Here is a 10,342-nt window from a genome sequence, read left to right as displayed (position 1 = left end):
TGACCTAGGGTTATCTTCAGAAGCTGGCTCCAGTTTCAGGGATTTATGCAAGAGGGTTTCAAGAAATAAGGAAGAGCTCAAGAATATAGTGATGCAAAACACTTAAATGCATGCGAGATAGTAGAAGGGAAAAATTCAAAGGGAACAACAGCATCATCTACGACCACCAGCAATGCAAGTCATAATCACATCCCTAAACTGCCTTCTGAAAACGGTCATCCTGGTGTACACTCTCCTCTTCCTCCTACACCCCTCGTCTTCATCATGCTTCTACATGTTTTAAATTGTGCTTTTCCAAATTGTTTTTATCCAAATAATCCTTACTTTAAAGAAACATCTTCAATCCTTCCTTAAGTAGTAAGATCCAAATTTTAGCAAACTCGTTAATGCCATTTTTTCTTCTTGGCATGCACTTTCACTATTTTCTTTGACTTTCAACCATTTTCTTGATTTTCTTGATTTTCCTCAAGCATGAACAAAATTCATGATTCCAAATAATGGAATTTATAGAATCAACTCATGCAAAATTAATTAGGGCTTTGGGTGGGGGCCCGACATTCTTGATACCCTCTTCCATATTGTTTGTTTGATATCTGATTGATTTTTTTTATTCCTCTTGATGATATACATGAATTTGTTTCATATTTGTTATTGGGCTAACCTTGTTTCCCATAAAGGCGCTTTAGCTTGCTATCCAGGTACACTCCTTCACACCTATTTTTGAGAATTCTATGGACACGTATGTGATTAGTGACCATATCCATGCATGATGTGATTCTTGGGTGTTTAAACTAATCTCTTATGTTTCATGATAGCGCTCAAGGAGCCGTTCAGGTACGCACTTCGACTCTCTCTTATGGTTGGTTTTCTTGTTAGGCATGAAATATTTGAAATCACCTTAATCTATCTAGGTATCCATGATCAACCATTTAATTGCCACACTTCCCTTAACTTAGTTAGTAGAGACCTCTTTAGGGCTTAGAGGGGTGCTACCTCCTAGAGGTACCTTCCCAATAAGTAACCTGATCCCCGGACTTAGACTCGGGTTTTTCAAAGACATGCTTTTTTCCAAAAATTATGGAGTCACATCTTAGGGTTTTTCTTTCTTGTTTTATTTTCCCTTTAAAATAAAAATAAAATAAGTGGCGACTCCAACTTTTCTAAAATTAATTTTTCACAAATAAAAAGCGAGTCTCGCCAATCGAGTGGGGACGCACGTGAAAAATGCGGGTCCACACACGTGCTCAACAATAGATGATTTCATGACATTTGTTCTTCGGACCTGTCGCGCACCTGATGCCATACTGGGGCATATTCCGTTTCGGAGGATCTTTATGGATCTTCGCAGAGGTCACATGTTCGAGGATAGATGATTCCATGCTATCTGATCTCCGACCTATCATACATTTCGATGCCATACAGGGGCATATTCCGTTTCAGGCGAGGTCTACAGATCTTCAGGGAGTTGCGTGCTTATCTCCACTTGCGAGATGTACGTTTGGATGATTGATTGGTTCGCTATTTTATGATGATCCCTCAGTGGAGCCTCTATGGAGCCATTCAGTCAGGCCCACATTTCTCGGCATTTGGCTGCCGCCATACTTCTTATCCTGGGAGATGTTCCCTAGTTGTTTGGACTTGATTTGGATCGCGGAGGTCGTATGTTCGATGATAGATGATTCTATGTCACCTGGTTTCTGATCTGCCGTACATTCGATGTCATACTGGGGGATATTTCCGCCCTGGACGAGATTTATAGATCTTCACGGAGTTATACGATCACTCCCACTGGCGGGATGCACACCGAGACGAGGACGTGTTCGTTATCTTATCATGATCTCCCAGGGGAGCCTCTCTTGAGTGATTTAGTCAGGCGCACACTTTTGACATTTAGATGTCCTCATGCTTCTTCTTTTGAGGGATACCTCTTCGATATGTGGGTTTGATTCAGTTGCAGGCATAGATGATCAGAGCTCATCTGATTTTTTCGACATGTTGCATTCTCGATGCCACACTGGGGCATATTCCCCATCTTGATCGAGATTTATAGATCCCCACTGGTTTACATGATCATCCACGGTTATGAGATACACGCTAGGTCGATGTTTGATTTATTTTGTCCGGATACTCCGAGGAGCCTCTTTTGAGTCATTCAGTCAGATTCATACCCTTTGATATAGTCGTGACTCCTGGATGGAGTTGTCTATGGTGCTTGGATTTCCTGCGTCATCATTTCAGTGGGGTACATATTAGATCTGTTATGCATCCCATTGGTGTTATTCTCGGGTCATCAGGGCAGATTGGGTACATCTGACGCCATACTAGGGCATATTGCCCTCATTTAGCCCTGGGGGCGATCGTTCTCTCACATATCCGTTACAGATTCCATCACTCGGCCGAGATATATGGTATTCGCCTCACTGATCATTATTCCTGAGCTCTTCATCGACGTGAGCCCTCAGCAGAGCGTCGTTCGAGACTCGAAGAGTCCTTTTCAGCCATTTCTAGCGGATTGAGATTTGCAGCGGCATGCCACACTGGGGCATACCCTCGTCTTTGAGTTCATCGAATATTTTGCAGATCTTTCTCATTACTCAGTCCATTTCTTGATCTTTGCGAGTCGTCATACTAGGGCATACCCCCTTCAGCGCTTTTCTACTGGGGCATACCCCCTTTCTTTGGGGTTTATTGTGTCTCATCTTGATTTCATGGTTGTCAGACTCATTTGTCGATCTTTACGAGTTATCACCTAGAGCATCCCCCTACCGTCACCTTGTTTAGGCTTCCAGAGCCACTTCTGTCATCTTGCTTGGGCTTCCAGAGCCATTACTGTCATCTTGTTTAGGCTTCCAGAGCCATTTCCGTCGTCTTGTTTAGGCTTCCAGAGTCATTTCTGTCATCTTGTTTAGGCCTCTGGAGCCATTACCGTCGTCTCGTTTAGGCTTCTAGAGTCATTTCTGTCATCTTGTTTAGGCTTCCAGAGCCATTACCGTCGTCTTGTTTGGGCTCCCAAAGCCATTTCCATCATCTTGTTTAGGCTTCCAGAGCCATTTCTGTCGTCTCGTTTAGGCTTCCAGAGCCATTTCTGTCATCTTGTTTAGGCTTCCAGAGTCATTTCTGTCATCTCATTTAGGCTTCCAGAGCCATTTCTGTCATCTTGTTTAGGTTTCCAGAGCCATTACTGTCGTCTTGTTTAGGCTTCCAGAGCTGTTACTTTCTCAATTTAGTGTAGAGTTAGCTTTTTGGTTTGGCTTCCAGAGCTGCTGTTTTCTCAGTTTAGGGTTTAGAGTTAGTTTTTTTTTTTGTTAGGCTTCTAAGGTTGTTATCTTCTAGTTTAGCTTTTAGAGTTAGTTTTTTGGTTTGGCTTCCAGAGCCATTATTCTTCTAGTTTAGTGTTTAGAGTTCGCCTTTTGGTTTGGCTTCCAGAGCTGTTATTTTCTAGTTTAGCTTTTAAAGTTAGCTTCTTTGGTTTGGCTTCCAGAGCCATTGTTTTTCTCAGTTTAGCGTTTAGGGTCAGTCCCGTCATCCAAAGTCGCAGCTCCTAGCATTCACATTCTCTGGCATTGCACGTCTCACCTTCATGGATTTGCACTTATTCTCACTCTGCTCACCTCGTTACCCGGTGCTTATTGCTTATTCGTCTCGTAGTCCACATAGGGTAGGCTCCTTTAGACGCATTCTGGTTCGTACTCCAGGGTGGTTCGACCGCTACTCACCTTTGACATTGGTTCTTCGAGTCACTTTTGGAGACGTTTTAGAGGGAGCTTGGATCCTTAGTTTGGCTTCAGAGGCATTTTGAACCATCTTTCTCTTTTAGGATTAGAGCCTTTGTGTTCTTCTGCTAGCCTGAGTGAGTTTGTGTTTCACCAGTGTCCCTATGGGGGTCTCTTTGATTCTTCGGTAGAGTTCACTTCGTTCCACTCACTATTCACACTTGCTTTTCACTCCATTGTTCATGTTCCTTACACTCGTGAACTCTACCGAAGAGGGGCATATTTGTAGACCCCCTTTGAAGAGCCAAGGGATTAGTTTTTTTAAATAACATTAGAGGAGCCGGGCAGCAGCTGGGTAAGTGGGGGCCCCCATTTCCCTATGCCCAGGAAATCAGCTGCCTGGGCATACCCGACCATGCTTGCTGACGAGGGGAACAGGAGGGCAAGTAGAGGCTTGCCGAGGAAGATAGAAACAGGGGAGGCTTCGGCTAAAAAGGAAGGGAAAAAGGAGGAAAAAAAAGGAACAGAGAGAGAAAGAGGGGTTCGGAAAAATTTTGAGCGCATGAGGGAGAGTGAGAGAGGACTGAGAAGAAGAGTTTGAAAGCCATGGAGAAGCTGTAACCAAGAGGAGCTATAGGGAGGTGATTTCGAGCTGAGCAGAGGAGGAGCTTCTCGTTTTGGTCCAGGTATTTTCTATGCTAGATACACAAAGCCTATGCTACATTGCAGCTACTTGTATAATGTTTCATAAGTGTGCCATGGATTCTTTGTGTTATGCCATTATTGACATGACGACAATAGTTCCAAAGGTTAACAATGCAGCTGTATTTACAATGACCCAATGAGCTGGAAAAGTCCTTCGGTAAGTGTTTTTTTATTATTATTATCTAGATCTCTTAGGCTTGGTACAGTTTCTGCACCATCTTTGTCACCCGGATCTTCTCAGCCATTGGTTTATACCATTAGGAATTTCGTAGATGCAGTTGGTTTTTCATGGAATGTTAAAATATCTAGACATGGGAAGGAATCATCCATTCTTTCCATAACCTGCTTAACAACTTCTTAGTGGGGATGGTGGTGCTGTTGGGGCCCCTTTGAAAAGATTACACTTTTACAACATTGAAAGAATGGATAACACAACACTATACGAGTATGGCTACCCTCATCTCACCACCCATCGGAAGCACCACCCTCTCATTTCCATCATCCCTTCCACGAGCATGAGGACTGTACATGCATGTTGTTGCCCTTCCTCTCTTCATCACCACCTTTTCTCTCTCTAAAGCACCTCTCCATTTCGCTTTTTCTTTCTCTATCTTCCTCTTTGTAGATCCTCTCTTTAAGTCATCAATGGGTACGCGAATCCCATCTCACCCGCTCAACAATGGCCTTCACATGTTTAAGCGGCAGATTCAGCACAGGAGTGGCAGCCAACGACAGGGTCACGTGCAACGCCGACTACCGGAGACGACGTGAAGAAATCCGACGGCGTCGGGGGGCAGCGGTCAGGGCAGTTGGAGCCTTCAGGCTCGATGGGGGAAGGCGGTGTGTGTCGTTTGTCAATGACGAGCTTAAACGAGGAGGCGAAGTTCAGGCTCAAGGTGTCAAGGGCAGCAATGTGGGTTTTTCTGGTGGTGGCAGGTTCAGATTTGAGCCCAAGCCCAAGTTTGTAATGGGAATGGCTGTTTTGGGCTTGCCCATATTGGCCATTGGGTATGGGCATGAGATGGAGCCCAGGCCCATGTGTATTGCTGAAGGGCCTCATGTTTTGTTCACCCATTTAAAATTGGCCCATTTGATTGTTTTCAACTTACATAATGTACCTCCTTAAAGCATAAATTTCTCAATAAATTTTCTCAACCCCAATTTCTAAACCCTACTTACAAAACTTGCATATTTAAATAATTATCCTAAATTCCGCTCTTTTAAATTTAATCTAGATTTTAGAAATTCCGATTCTTTTTTTATCTATTTATCTAATCGTTATCACTTTATTTATTTATTTGTTTAAATTTAAAACTTACTTTTTTAAAAAAAAAAAAAATTCTCCTAATCCAGATATTTAAATAACGCTTCGAAATCCCGATTTATAAATTTAAAATTCCAAATTCTGAAAATCCAATCTTAAAATAATCTTTCAAACTTCCGATTTCTAAATTTAAAATTCCAAATTCTGAAATTTTAATTCTCACATCAATTTATTTAATCATCGATATTTATTCATTTGTTCATTTTTAAAATTCAATCTTTAAAATAATCTTTCAAAATTCTAATTTCTAAATTTAAATTCCAATTTCCAAAATTTTAAATTCTCACATCAATTTATTCAAATCATCATTATTTTATTTATTTATTTAAAATTCTACCATCAAACAATTCCTCAAAATCCCGATTTCCAAACTCAATTTCCTAAATTCCGGAATTCTAATTTCCATATTTACTTATTCAATCATTATTCCTGTTATTATTATTATTATTTATTTATTTATTTAAAATTCTATCATCAGGCAATTCTACAAAATCCCGATTTCTAAATTCGATTTTTAATTTCCGGAATTCCAGTTTCTACATTTATTTATTTAATCCTTATTATTCTCATTATTATTATTATTATTATTTCATTTGTTTATTTTAAAATTCAATCTTAAAATAATCTTTCAAAATTCCGATTTCTAAATTTAAAATTCCAAATTCCGAAATTTTAATTCTCACATCAATTTATTTAATCATCGATATTTATTCATTTGTTCATTTTTAAAATTCAATCTTTAAAATAATCTTTCAAAATTCTAATTTCTAAATTTAAATTCCAATTTCCAAAATTTTAAATTCTCACATCAATTTATTCAAATCATCATTATTTTATTTATTTATTTAAAATTCTACCATCAAACAATTCCTCAAAATCCCGATTTCCAAACTCAATTTCCTAAATTCCGGAATTCTAATTTCCATATTTACTTATTCAATCATTATTCCTGTTATTATTATTATTATTTATTTATTTATTTAAAATTCTATCATCAGGTAATTCTACAAAATCCCGATTTCTAAATTCGATTTTTAATTTTCAGAATTCCAGTTTCCACATTTATTTATTTAATCCTTATTATTCTCATTATTATTATTATTTCATTTGTTTATTTTAAAATTCAATCTTAAAATAATCTTTCAAAATTCCAATTTCTAAATTTAAAATTCCAAATTCCGAAATTTTAATTCTCACATCAATTTATTTAATCATCGATATTTATTCATTTGTTCATTTTTAAAATTCAATCTTTAAAATAATCTTTCAAAATTCTAATTTCTAAATTTAAATTCCAATTTCCAAAATTTTAAATTCTCACATCAATTTATTCAAATCATCATTATTTTATTTATTTATTTAAAATTCTACCATCAAACAATTCCTCAAAATCCCGATTTCCAAACTCAATTTCCTAAATTCCGGAATTCTAATTTCCATATTTACTTATTCAATCATTATTCCTGTTATTATTATTATTATTTATTTATTTATTTAAAATTCTATCATCAGGTAATTCTACAAAATCCCGATTTCTAAATTCGATTTTTAATTTTCAAAATTCCAGTTTCCACATTTATTTATTTAATCCTTATTATTCTCATTATTATTATTATTTCATTTGTTTATTTTAAAATTCAATCTTAAAATAATCTTTCAAAATTCCAATTTCTAAATTTAAAATTCCAAATTCCGAAATTTTAATTCTCACATCAATTTATTTAATCATCGATATTTATTCATTTGTTCATTTTTAAAATTCAATCTTTAAAATAATCTTTCAAAATTCTAATTTCTAAATTTAAATTCCAATTTCCAAAATTTTAAATTCTCACATCAATTTATTCAAATCATCATTATTTTATTTATTTATTTAAAATTCTACCATCAAACAATTCCTCAAAATCCCGATTTCCAAACTCAATTTCCTAAATTCCGGAATTCTAATTTCCATATTTACTTATTCAATCATTATTCCTGTTATTATTATTATTATTTATTTATTTATTTAAAATTCTATCATCAGGTAATTCTACAAAATCCCGATTTCTAAATTCGATTTTTAATTTCAGAATTCCAGTTTCCACATTTATTTATTTAATCCTTATTATTCTCATTATTATTATTATTTCATTTGTTTATTTTAAAATTCAATCTTAAAATAATCTTTCAAAATTCCAATTTCTAAATTTAAAATTCCAAATTCCGAAATTTTAATTCTCACATCAATTTATTTAATCATCGATATTTATTCATTTGTTCATTTTTAAAATTCAATCTTTAAAATAATCTTTCAAAATTCTAATTTCTAAATTTAAATTCCAATTTCCAAAATTTTAAATTCTCACATCAATTTATTCAAATCATCATTATTTTATTTATTTATTTAAAATTCTACCATCAAACAATTCCTCAAAATCCCGATTTCCAAACTCAATTTCCTAAATTCCGGAATTCTAATTTCCATATTTACTTATTCAATCATTATTCCTGTTATTATTATTATTATTTATTTATTTATTTAAAATTCTATCATCAGGTAATTCTACAAAATCCCGATTTCTAAATTCGATTTTTAATTTTCGGAATTCCAGTTTCCACATTTATTTATTTAATCCTTATTATTCTCATTATTATTATTATTTCATTTGTTTATTCTAAAATTCAATTTTAAACAATTCATCTAAATTTCTAACTTCCAATTTTAATTTCTAATTCCAAAAATTCCAATATTCACATTAATCTATTTATTTATTATTATTTTACCTTACTTATTTATTCTAAAATTCCATTTTAAACAATTCATCTAAATTTCTGACTTTTGATTTTAATTCCCAATTCCAAAAATTCTAATATTCACATTTATCTATTTAATTATTATTATTTTATTTATTTATTCTAAAATTTCATCTTAAACAATTCATTAAAATTTCCGACTTTCAAATTTAATTTCTAATTCCAAAAATTTCAATATTCACATTAATCTATTTAATTATTACTATTTTATTTGTTTATTCTAGAATTCCATTTTAAACAATTCTTTAAAATTCCAATTTCCGAACTTAATTTCCAATTTCCAAAATTCTAATTTCTTTATAATTCAATTCCCAAAATTCCAACTCTTAAATTTAATTCCCAAGACCCCCGATTTTCAAACAAATTCCAAGAATCCAGTTTTCACTCAAATAGTTTTAATTCCATTTCGGCTCTTAAATAATCTTCTGATTTTCTTGATTTTACATAAGCAATTATGAATTCTTCATGATTCCGAAACACTGAATTTGTGAGACTAGTCCATGAACGATAAATTGGGCTTGGGGGGGGGGGGGGGGGGGGCTCTATGTTTGATCCCTTCGATTTGTCAACTGTTGCACTTAATGTATTTTGTTTGATCTTCATTTTGCACTTCGATACGCATGAGCTGTATTCCGTATTCATTAATTGTGTGCTAACCCTGTTTCGTGATGGCGCATTTGTGGCTCGTGGCCGAGGTACGCATCCACTCCCATTCTAGTCAACCTCTATTGCGTGTTTTGATTTTCATATTGTGCATGATTTAGGCGAATATCCATTGATTTTCTCGTTGATTGCCACGTCAGTTTCATTGTATTAGTAGAGACCCGACTTTAGGGGCTTAGAGGGGTGCTACGATCTCTACCGTACCTTCCCGATAAGTAACCTGACCCCCGAACCTGATCCGGTTTTTCACAGACCGTTTTTTCCAAAACAAGGAGTCACACTTAGGGTTTTTCTTTCTTATTTTGTTTACCCTTTTAAAAATAAAACAAAAATAAGTGGCGACTCCAAGTCATTTTTCCTAATCAATAAAATTAATTTTTCAAATAAAAATCGAGCTCGTCATTCGAGTGGAAAACGCATGAGCCGAAATGCGGGGTCCACAACATGTTAAAGTTATTTTTTTAAAAGTGTAATTGACATAGGTATTGCTAAAGATAAAAATATCGATAAGTAAGAATATGTCGGTATTAATAATTTATTATTTATCCAATCAAATTAATTTTAATTTATAAAATATTAGAAATTAATTATTATTATTTTTATATTTTAGTATTTTTTTGAATAAATTTATATTTTTAATATTAAAAAAAACATTCAAAATAAAATAAAATTGAAATGATAAATATAAAAAGTTTAAAAGTGAAGTGATAGTAATTTTTTAAAATATAATTAATAAGATAAATGATGATACATTTAGTATTAAAACTATAATTTATTTAATTCAAATGCATTTAATAATATAAAATAAATGATGATACATGACTTTTTAATATTTAATTATCATATTAATTATATTAAAAAATATTTATTGAGAAAATTATAATGATGATTTTTATATATTTATTTATTAATTAATTAAATAAAATTTAAAATAAAATAATTAAAATTTATTTTTTAATAATGAACTTTAACATATTTATTACGACTATATATTAAAAAGTGGGAACTTGGCTTGTGGCAACCAAACTTAAAACCCAAAGAAGGGGTAGGTGGGGGCACAAAATGGGGAAAACTCTCGAAAAAAATCGACAAAAGAGTTGATAAATGCCAATATATCAACTATTTCATTGATTTTTTAACA

The sequence above is a fragment of the Vitis riparia genome, chromosome 6, assembly GCF_004353265.1.
Source record: "Vitis riparia cultivar Riparia Gloire de Montpellier isolate 1030 chromosome 6, EGFV_Vit.rip_1.0, whole genome shotgun sequence".
NCBI classification, from domain to species: domain Eukaryota; kingdom Viridiplantae; phylum Streptophyta; class Magnoliopsida; order Vitales; family Vitaceae; genus Vitis; species Vitis riparia.
The sequence above is the reverse complement of the archived record's forward strand: the minus strand, read 5'-3'. Positions refer to the sequence as shown.